Raw genomic sequence first — 11,726 nt, forward strand, 5'->3', positions numbered from 1 at the left:
TCGAATAAAATATATGGAACAGGTAAAGAAAGATGTGAAAGAGAAGAAATACGTAGGTGTGAAAGGATTATCTGATAGGAGAACTGAGTGGAGAACTGCGTCAAAACAATCTTAGGATTGTTGACTGGTGATGATAATAGATTATTTACTCCAATAAAGAACAGTATTGGTCCCAAAACCGAGAATTATTGGACAACTCCGGTAATGTGTGCCTTATTGCTAATTCAATTTTGAATTTGCACTCATTGATTTCTATCATTGAGAGAGCTATGGACCAATTACAGACATTTTCTCTGATACCACCTGGATTCAGTCTCATCGATAAAGCTTTCGCTATGACTCCGTTAGTTTACTAACATGCCGTTTAAATTGATCGAATGAAAAATTTATATCGCTAGATTTGTAATAACCCATTTCAAAATTACATACATTTAGTGGTAATTTGCCATGAAAAAAACATTTATCCCAACCGGGATTCGAGCCCGTACATCCCAAATCCCGGTAAGCTATGCTTCCTGTTACACCTCCAAGGCAGAATCTGCGTCGTGCTTGACATCTAATTGTATGCCTGCCAGTCAATTGGGAAATCAGGGTTTGAATCCCGGCTAGGCCAAATAATTTTTTTCGAGTTGATTTTCATCCTGAAGTGCACTATAACTATGCACCCGTGCGCGTGACATCGTACAAAAGTCGCATGTTTCATGCAGTGTTCCTATTGCATGAATTGAGAGCAATTGGGCGGCTCTGTGCGCTGCAGACAATATTAAAAGCTGATAAAAATGCGCTCAATTGAGCAGCATAAATCAAGCTCTCAGGGGACGGGCAAGGGCCTCCTCCTCGTACGAAGTCCCATCGGAACTGAAAAGTGGGTGCGAGGAGAAAAAGCGGTCGAGGCCGAGCGTCGAGACCTCCTTCCTCTCTTTCTTCTTCCCTTCCGTGTGAGTGGAGTCGGAGGCGTCGCGTCTCCCATTCTTGCCAACAGTGCTATTTACGGGGAATTAAGTCAAGAGCGCCGGACCACCACTCGTCGAGTCGAACTGGAAGTAGAAGAAAGGGTTGGGGGGGGGGCGGAATGGGGCGGGGATATCTTTCGAACACCCTTTCGGTCGGTTTGCCCCGTCTCAAGAGCACCAGGAGGGTGCAGCACCAAGGTGAATCCACCCTTATGTTATGAATCGGCCGCGTCAGCATACCTACTGCTGATCGTGGTCATGACAACAACAAGTGGAGCAAAACATCTTGGGCGAACACCTCTCCAAAACAAAGGGAGGCCATAATGGACGCTAATTTGCAATCAAGTTAGATGGAAACATTTTGAGCTTACAGGAATCGTCAACTCCTGTACAACCAAAAACATTATTTCAGCCGTTTTTGCCGTCTGATTTTTGCTCTTGATGTTCCATGGGCCTTTTACACATGCTGAATAATGTCTTTGGAAGAAAAATTAGAGAAAAATTCTGGATCAAGCCATCCTGCCTCACGCTGAGACGACATACCATCGAGAAATCTTATGAAGGAGAAGTTGATGTGAAACGAAAGTGAAAAGACTACTCAAAATGAGTTCGATCGGACAGTTAATTAAAGTTGTTCAAGACAACGTCTACTTAAATACAATGAAAAGGTCCGCTGATGGGAGAGAGGAGTGGAAAGTAGTGCGAATCCAATCTTAGAATTGTTGGCTTCATATCATGATAGTGTTCCGAATTCACACTCGCGTTGAATATTACCTATCGAATTTGTACATGCAATTTCCATGCGCGATTTAAAATACTATGGATTAAAATATTGAGAGTATACTGAACCCTCGGCGTTCCACAGGGTGGATATTTTCGAAATCCGATTAAAATGCCCCCAAAGAGGCGACAGAATTAAATCTTCAGCAATCTAAAATTGTTGCCACTTCTATGTATTCCCCTTCAAAAGGACCCTGCTTGCTTCTTATTCTACTTATCTGGTTGGCTATATCACTATAATTATGTTGTATATATATGTTTTTTTAAATTGTTTTTACTCCTTATTTTCGAAATTTTATGCAGAACATGTTATGCGTGTAGTGAGAATTCATGGTGAAACAAAAACACAGTACTATTCCACAAAATTTATTTAAGTTGTCTACTAGTTTCGACGTTTACACCGTCATTATCAAGACTAACTGAGCAAAAACATACAACATCCAGCCTTATTTATCCAACAATAGTGTGAGGGAAGGAGGAGGGGGGAACTGAATGAGGAGGAGCATTGAGCATTGTTGGTTGGATTGGAGGTTCAAAACACAAAGTATAAAAGCTTGGGGGGGGGGGGGGGCAGGCAGATAGAAAGTCAGGTGGTAACGAGGTTAATGAGAAGGGGAGGAGGAAGGATTGTCAAGGAAGAAGTCAGATTTTAAAACAGTAGATAAAAAGTTAGAACATTTGAATACAGTGATATCATTAAAAATTTCGATGTTACGTGCAAGAGTGCATTTGGTGATTTCTAAAATTTCTAAAATATCCAGTTTTACACTTTTGTCATGTACATGTAAAATTTTAATATTAAAATCACTGTTGTGGCCGGATTCGGACAGGTGTTTAGAAAAGTGGGAAATGGAGTCTTTCAAACGAGCACTTCTTTTGTGTTCATCAACACGAGTTTTAAACTTGAGGCCCGTTTGACCAACGTACACACCGTTGCACTCGTCGCATGTCAGGGCATAGACACCACTTTTGTCTTCAAGATGCACTTTGTCCTTGGAGTTAAAAATCACTTTACCAAGGGAGGTCGGGGAGTAAAAACACACTGTATTTGTCTTTGGGTATGAGGTTGTGAACACTGTAAGACAGGGGGCCAAGGAAAGGTAATTTCACCACCGTTTGGGTTCTGTTTTGGGGACCGGCAGTAAACTGGTTAGGGTGGGCGATACTCTTACTCGTTTTTTTTTGGCCAGTAATTTACGGATGAGGTCATCATTATAGCCGTTATTAGAACATATCGATTTAATAACATCAAGTTCCTAGTTGAAACTTGAAGCACTCATTGGGATACAGAGTAGTCTGTTTAACATAGAGTTAATGCCTGCAATCTTGTGGCAGTAAGGATGGTTTGAATCTGCGGGGATAAGTACATCCGTAAAGGTACTTTTCCGGTAGATTGCGAAGTCATGTTTGCCTTCTTTGAGGGAAATCGTAAGATCTAGGAAGTGGATTGAGTCACCTCCGAGTTCAGAAGTAAAACTGATGGATCGGTGGAGGGAATTGAGTAGCCCAAGAAAGGAGGCCAGTTGTCTCTTGCTACCGGTCCACAAGCAAATAATGTCATCCACATATCTAAAGTAGTAGCACAAGTTTTTTTAAAAGAGGGTGATGAGAGCTGAACAGTTTACTTTCCAGGTTATCCATAAAGATATCAGTCAGGATGGGCGAGAGAGGAGAGCCCGCAGAAAGGCCGTGGTTTTGTCTATAAAACTGGTGATTGAATTGAAAATAATTTTGGTCCATGCACACTGATAATAGTTTTTTGAAGTCACTCACTAGGTCGTCATCGACGGATGATTGTCTAAGCCAATCTAGAGTTATATCTATAGCTTCTTTGGCAGGTACGGAGGTAAAAAGGTTGGAAACATCAAATGATACCAGTTTTCCATTTGGTGGGGGGGTTATTGTTGAAAGACTTTTTGCTAGCTCGGAGGAATTTTCAATGCTGTGCGTAGGCTTGAACCCCGAGAGGATCCGTATGAGTGTATTTAGCTTTGAAGAAGGAGATGGGAGGGAGCAGAAAAATGGGAAACCACAGGGCGTATGGGCACGTTAGACTTGTGGGTTTTGGGTAAGCCGTACATTTTCGGTGGCAATGGATTCATTTTAATAAGATGTCTCCTTTCTCGAGGTGAGAGTAAGGAAGTGCATCTGTTCACTATGGATTTAAGTTTATCTTGAAAAATGGGGGTGGGGGTTTTTGTTTAGCAGTTCGAAGTCATTTGTCGAGATAAAGTCATAGCACTTCGTTAGGTAATCACTTTTGTTGAGTATGACGATACTAGAACCTTTGTCAGCTTTGGTGAAGATGAGATCGTGGTTTGTGGCGGCCGACTTAATAGATTTTACAATCTTGGTTGATTGTGAAGTAGCCCTTCGTGGTGAACCTCCCGGCAAAAAGCACCAAATCCCTGAACATATTTCTAAAAACCTCACTAGAATCCCAAATTCTTCACCTGCCTCTTCCTCCCACTTGTTAAAAAACAAAGACAAATATAGTTCAGGAATCGTATATATGAGCGAAGTGAATATTATTGTTTATGCAAGAATTGATAAACGTCAAGTATCCCAGCTGCTTCTATAATTCAAAAAATATCTAAAATGTCTTCGCAAAAAATGGTGTACAAGGAATACAGGGGTTCTCAATCACCCACATTTAATCCCTGCTGTATATGGGAAATCGGAGCATGAAACTCCTTATAGAATTTGGATTCTTTTAACGGAGATGATTCGTAAATGTAAATTAGTTTACGGCAAAGCTCTTTCATCACCTCATCCAGTGAAAAAATTGTAATTAAATGTATAATAAGTATCAAATATATCGTTAATTTGTAAAGCCCTAGCAAAGTTGAAAAATATATCATTATTCATCAGAATGAGCCCGACAATATGATCGCAAATACAATTTTGGGAGAGTATTATGTGTCGGCTTTCGTCATTAATACTCTTGTGGATATTTCTAATGCCCATGCCACAATAGATATCGTACCCTAGAAATTGATGCTTATTTAACTCTAAATGGTCAACTGCAATTCAAGAATCGCTTATACACCGTTTCCTACTATTCCAATTAAATATTCCCGCTTGATAAAATAAAATAAAACAAAATTACTTTGTTCTATTCCACACTTTATTTTAAATAGCACGACCCGGGTTTCAGCATCTAATTCTATCATTAGGCTTAGGATCACATTAGGTAAAATAAAGTATGAAATAGAACAAAGTAATTTTATTTTATTCTATGATGAAGCAATTCCACAAAGTAACGCCTGTGACCTTGTCTTACATTCCCACTTAAATTTACATCTCTCATTCATCTGCCTCCAATCTCTCTCACTTTCAAAACCAGTATATATAATTGTGCCAACATTCCTTAGAAACTTTCCAAGGCAAAATACGTCCTACTAATTGAATAAACGTATGCATCTATATGTAGTTAACCGATTATTATTACGATAGTAGCCTTAAGTTTCGTACTCCAGAACCTTGCATTCATGCTAGACACTGAGAATACAAAACTTATGATCCGCGGTGGATCCTTTCTACGCAAAACCTGACAATGAAATAAAAAAATAATTTTCAGCTGTCGATGTACGGTAAATTCATAGATTGCACCAATGTTTCCTGGACATAATCATGCGTCTGTCTCTCCCGAAGGGCGAACTTTCAAATGACCCGCCTATCTTTCGTGCCCGCTTGCTAGAAGCGAGCGAGCGGCGCGAGCAAAGAGCCGAAGCGTGTGATTCGGAGATCGCTCGACCCATGCGTACGCACTCTTCCCTATTTATGACCGACTACAATTCGGGAATCGCTTCCTCTCCGTCTCCTCCCTTTCCCTTTAAACCTTCCCTCATCCATCTTCCTCTCTCCTATTCATCTCCATTCTCCTTCGCCACGGCACTTTTAATTTCCAAAGCCCTTTCCCTCGACCACACGCTCGCACACATATGCTGCTGCCTCCGAGCGCTGCTCCACCCCCAAAGAAAGGCCCTCCGCCATCCCCGCCTCGCGCGCACATAAATCTGGAGGCGTGGCGACGGCGTTTATTTAATTCTCTTTCCCTGGCTCTTCCGCCCGTCCACTCCGTGCGGTTCTCCACCTATCCGACACTTTTCGCTTTCCCTGGGAGGAAGGAAAAAGCAGACCCACGCCCACGCACAACTAGCCCCAATAAAATGGGACAGTCCATGACAAGTTATGCATGTGATAGTTGTCATATTGATCATTATTACATATAATATGATACACACACACTGATGATTGATTATAATCTTCGTAGACACTTTAAAAAGCACGGAATTTTGGGAATGTATTTCCATATGACTTGGTATTCAAGTGAGTGGGACGCTCGGCAGCTGACTGAAGGATCCCGGGATCACATCTTGAACGAAGCTCCTAGACTCCCCCGAACATAATCCTCGAAATGGGAGGTGATTCAAGGAAAGAAACTGCCACCATACCCTGAATGTTTGATATTCACACGCCTGTGGCCTAGTGCAGGGTGAGCCCCACCCTCACATCAGCAAGCCAACCATCGGGTTCATCCAATGAGTGACTGATTTCCCCACAGACAAACTGCTTTCAAAATAAGCGTTTGCTTAAGCTTTAAAACGGGAATTATTTCCTTTCCAAGAATAATTAAGGCATCAATAACGTCTAAAAAATATTTAACCCACCGTGAAGTCGAGCACTATGCGAAGTGATGCCATGGACAACCAGATAGTATTTTTTGTGAGGTACAAGTCGCAAACTAAACAATACATACAATACGCACGCGTGCGTTATTGAATTAGCGAACATTACTAATGCCAAGCCACTTCACACCACAAATGTGAATTTTTCATGTCCGCATATTTAAAACTAAAACTTAAAAAAATGAAGATAGTATTACTACTACAAGAAGTCCTGACTTTTTCCGAATTAAATATGTAAATATCCATTTAAAATTGCCCTTCCCGCTAATATACTTGGTAATAGTCTTTTGATGGAATTTTTCGCAAAATATTGCCATATTCTAGCTAGATTCTTCATTTTTGAGATACCACTATCTCGAAAACCGTTGCAGAGAAAAGCTGCGAAATTACAATGGATAATTTTCGCGGAAAAAATTTAATTTTAAACTCACGCAAATAAATTAATTCAAAGCCACCACGGAAAAATAAATGGAGGCTTTCATAACCGATAATTAGGAAAAAAGCCATCACTAATGTATCTCAGAGTAACAGGCCTCGAATCTAAAGGATTAAGGCCTTAACAAATCCTCTTTAAAAAGAGTTAGGACTAACTTTTAATGTGGTGATGGTTTTCCGGGTTTACACCGCGTTGATTCATGTTTTTGTCCGCAAAAACATGAATCAACGCGGTGTAAACCCGGAAAACCATCACCAATCAACTCACCGCGGAAGCCTCCGTAATAACTTTTAATGTGTTAAACCGCCAATAATAATATATAATTTTCAGAACGACATGAAATAACTAGTGGGATATAAAGAAAATGGACGATATAAGCCACGAAGAAAATCATTCGGCTTTGCCGGGAATCAAACCCGGATTTCGCAGTTGCCCATCAGGTATGCTACGACTTACACAACCAAGCCACCTTATTTTGAGGTGGATTTGACGAACAAGGAATTGACGCCTCAATTCCAAATTGTGGCCCAATAAACCACTTCCGGCGAAATTAATCCTACTTTACCGCTATTCTTGGCCCAGTAAACCCATTCTGCGATTCACCTCGAAGAACAACGGCTTGGTGATGTGAAGTGAAGTATACTTGGCCGGCATTCGGGAGATTCGGGTTCGAATCCAGACTAGGAAATTTTTTCATATCGAATTTCATCCTTGACGCATATATCTTTGCTCTCGTGCGCGTGATTATGCAGTAAGTTACTTGTTTCATGGAGTTCACTAGAGATGCATAAATAGTTAAGTGCAACTAACTTGTACGAATACGAAACAAAGAAATGCGTGCAGCCTTGAGCAAAGAGCACTATATTGCATGAAGTATTTTCAAGCAGTAAGGAATGTATGGGAGTAACGCATCACAAGTACAAAAAAATCATGATAGAGGCTCTGAAAAATAAATCGGCGAAATAATTCACAGATGAGAGAATACAAATGTTCAAATATCACCAATTGTAAATAGTACTTTCTTATTTTAAATTGAAGTCTCACTGAAAATATTTTTTTTACTAATAATATTGTTAAAATTAGATGTTACGCACTTAACTTTTAATTATACGTCGGCATACAAAGACACAAAAGAACGGAATGGAAAGAATACAGAGATAATATTCGGAAAAAGAGAAAAATCTTTTCATCCATCCTCCCCACCTTCTTCCTAAAAACTTTTTTTCAGTTTTCAATCAACGCTTTCGTTCCAAGACAGTCCCACACTCAGCATACCAAATCCTTTATCAGCAATAAAAATTCATCAACTGGGCTTCTATTGGTCTCTCTGCTCAAGAAGCCCACCTTTCCTCAGTGGCCTTCTTTAGCATTCTTCTTTCGTTCGAACCCACTTCTCTCCTTCCTAACTTTCTATTCTTCTTCAGAGCACCTCTCCTGCCTGCCATTTCCAAAACCCCGTCTTTCCTCAAGTCCACCAGAATATATTCGAGTAGTTGCGGCTGGCGGACTCGGCTGGTTAGCAATGCCTTATGACAAAAGCGAATGTAAGGGGGACTCTCCCCTCCCCCGAATAAATGGCGAAATTTAAGAAAAACTTAACTACTCTTGTATGAACAATACGGCATTGCCGTCGAATTCATAGATGCATATTTTGGTTGGTACCTTTTCCGCTCTACTGCGACATAATACGACCTCCTGCTCTGAAATGTTACTTGCATATTAAAGACGTGAAGGATGGGTGCATCTGTTGCCATTAGCAGTGATGGGAAATGTATTTTTTTTAATGCAATCCAGCTATGAAAGTTTGAGCGTCAAATTTGTAACAAATTGCAATTACAAATTACTCTTTGAAAAAGTAATCGATAGGATTTCAAGTGCAGTTAACAATTGCTTTTAATTTTACTCCTTAAATGAAGTAATAGCTATCAATATTTTCTCAAACATACAACTATTACAGATATATTGGTCAAGCAGAACCGTGATTGATGTTGTCTCTTCAGTTGCATTTTAAGCTATTTTCAAAAATGTCCACAGTTTAGTAGTTTTAGTCGGATTCAGTTGGGCGATTACGTCACTTCGCCACAGTACCTCTGCCTCGCCTAGAAATCTTACTCTCTGGAATAAATCTTACTCGAGACCAAGATCAACACGTATTTTAATTGAGATATAAAATGTCCCGTATAATCTGCTGATCTCTAAAAAAATAATATTTATCGTTCATTTTTCGGCCCAGGACTTCACTAAATGTTTATGAATTGCTACCAAAAATATGTTCAAACTTTGACAAATTAAATTTCTTGCTATGATTCTGGGCCAATTTCCGAAATATGAGGTTCACGGACTTACAAAACAACAGCACAAATAAATAAGAATCACAATTAGCCTCTGACAGCAATGTCGATAGGCTCTTTCTCCAATTTGGGTAGAAATCTCCTCGTCCGGAATTTACATGATCGGTAATTATGATTGGACGATCTTTCCTGGTTGATCCCTTCGTCAATGCTTTCACGTAGTAATACAATGCAAGTGACATTCGAATCTTGATACTTCGAATTAATTTACCAGAGGTTTCCGGACAAGTATATACACTTTTAAATTCTGACTTTTAAAGTCTTACTTTCCCTATTGATACACATCTTGGTTCATCGTCCAACCCCTTGACATGCATTTACGATTAAAATGGAGGGGCCAATGTGTGTCATTGCCGCCACGTGGTGGGATTAATATAGCAACATAGCGATGTGTGGGTTATGTTACTATTTATCTAATTCACAATCATAGAGGTTTCCAACCGTAAGTATGCAATCATAAATACAAATAGAAGATGAAACTAAGAGACAGGAACATATGCATATGACGTAGACACGGCGTTAGCGCGGAGATGGATTGACAACTGAAAACGTATGGATAAAATTTAACCTCACAACGCTATGTGATTGAGTTTCTATCTGTTTGTTTTTCCTTATTCATGGATTTATGATTTTATAAACGAATAGATGTGTACTGTAAGGGCGCGCGGTCGGCTTCTCAGGGCATGGACTCTTGGGGGGAAACCCAGGAGGTGGGGGCTTGAAGCCCTCAACGGGAGAAGGGCTTTTGGGCCCGTTGTAAAAGAGAGAGAATAAAGAGTTGAGTTTGGGACCTCGAAGTGAGGGAACGTTATTTCGAATATCCTTCACCCGCGAACCGGCGCTACATGTACCAACAACAATTCGCATCAATGCATTCTACGAAAATTCAGCCGTGAATGATTCATTGCAATTATTCATATTACTTACGTTAAACTAGCCGATTGCACTGGTCGTACAAGATAACCCAATTGATTACGTTTCTGTAGATGCTATGATAGGGTTGGGAAGACTGGGTGCGTTTGTGACAATTTTCATTTGATCCCCCTTAGCTCTGTTAGTAGGATACTAAGCTGAAGAAAGAGTTCTTCTTATTGTAATTCACTGCCCCCTGCTAATTGGACGACTGTCACTACCGTACCGTACCGAAAAGGAAATATAATGCTTTTCGTTTGATAGAAGATGATCTCGGTTCGCGGCGCCAACGATGCGGAAAAGAGGCCGGCGCGGTGGGCCGCAAAAATTACTTCCAGACACCACAGTTATTGAATTCTACAGTTGGAGCACACGTCTACGGCGCAGCACTTAGGAGACAAATGATCAGATTTATGACGTTGCTGTTTCTTGCCAGTGACCGAAATCCACGTACATATCGCTTTTCAAACAACTTCCACCACACATCAGTCATAACATATATCGCATATACTTACAGCTTGGACATGAAAAATTCCACTGAGGATGTATGATTTGCCTCGTGCGGGATGCAAACCCGAATCTCCTGAATTCACATTAGCTGTTTTACCAGCTATGGTTTACGGCATACATGGGTAACTTTTTTGTAACCCAGGTAGTTAGGAAATACAATTTGGATGTAACCAAGTGAAAGTGATCTTCATTATGAATGCGTGCATATCCGGGAAGTGAAGCCAGAAAAAAAACTTATTAATGGAATATTTTTGAATACAAAAAAGAATTATATTTGTCAGTTGGATATGCATCTAGGTAAGTCGCCGTTGAGAAGTTTCGTTGGCATAAGAGGACATAATATTCTATGCTGCAATGCATTAAAAGGAGTAGTTCAGCATATTTTGCGCATAGCATCTCGGAGGAATTCTTTTCTTCCTCAATATCAGCAGTGATACGACCACCATCGTGCAATGAAAACTATCTCATATTTTCAAGAATGAAATGGAACACTAGAGATGTCCCCGCACCAGAGTTAAGCTACAAAAATGGATATTGGAACGGTCTGCAGCGAGAGAGTTCTTCCAGCCTCCCTGAGGTAGTGTACCCGCTCTAAACTCGGCCCCTTGCCTCGTAATTAACGCACAGAAAATGTGGGGTGGAGCAGGGGGTGCGAAAACCACCTCCACTCCGCTAAAAAGAATCCCTTCAGGGCCCCGACAAGCAAACTCCCACCCTTCCCTCCCGAAAGGACACGTAGGCTGGCCAAACCCTTCCCCGCCGAGGAAAAAGTTGGAAAGGCAGCAGCGGCTATGCGGTGGGCGAGGAGAGGGCGAGGAAATTAGTAAGGTTTTTACTTGGAATTGGAAGCGCGCGGCGCGGTTCCCTTGTTTTCAAGTGAGCTAGAGGAGCATGAGAGAATTAAAACAAAAAAGGACGACTCCCGTCGGCAGAGGGCGTGGGAGGCGGGGGTGGAAGCCACCGTGGAATGTGGAAGAGCCCTCGCCTACTTTTTAAGCGGCGATGAAAGTTGTGGCGGAGGGGCAGGAGAAAGCAAAGGGAAAGCTAAAAGTGGAACAGCAGCAGGACCAGAAGAAGAGGAAGAATGGAACAG

The sequence above is a fragment of the Ischnura elegans genome, chromosome 11 (assembly GCF_921293095.1).
Source record: "Ischnura elegans chromosome 11, ioIscEleg1.1, whole genome shotgun sequence".
Lineage (NCBI taxonomy): Eukaryota > Metazoa > Arthropoda > Insecta > Odonata > Coenagrionidae > Ischnura > Ischnura elegans.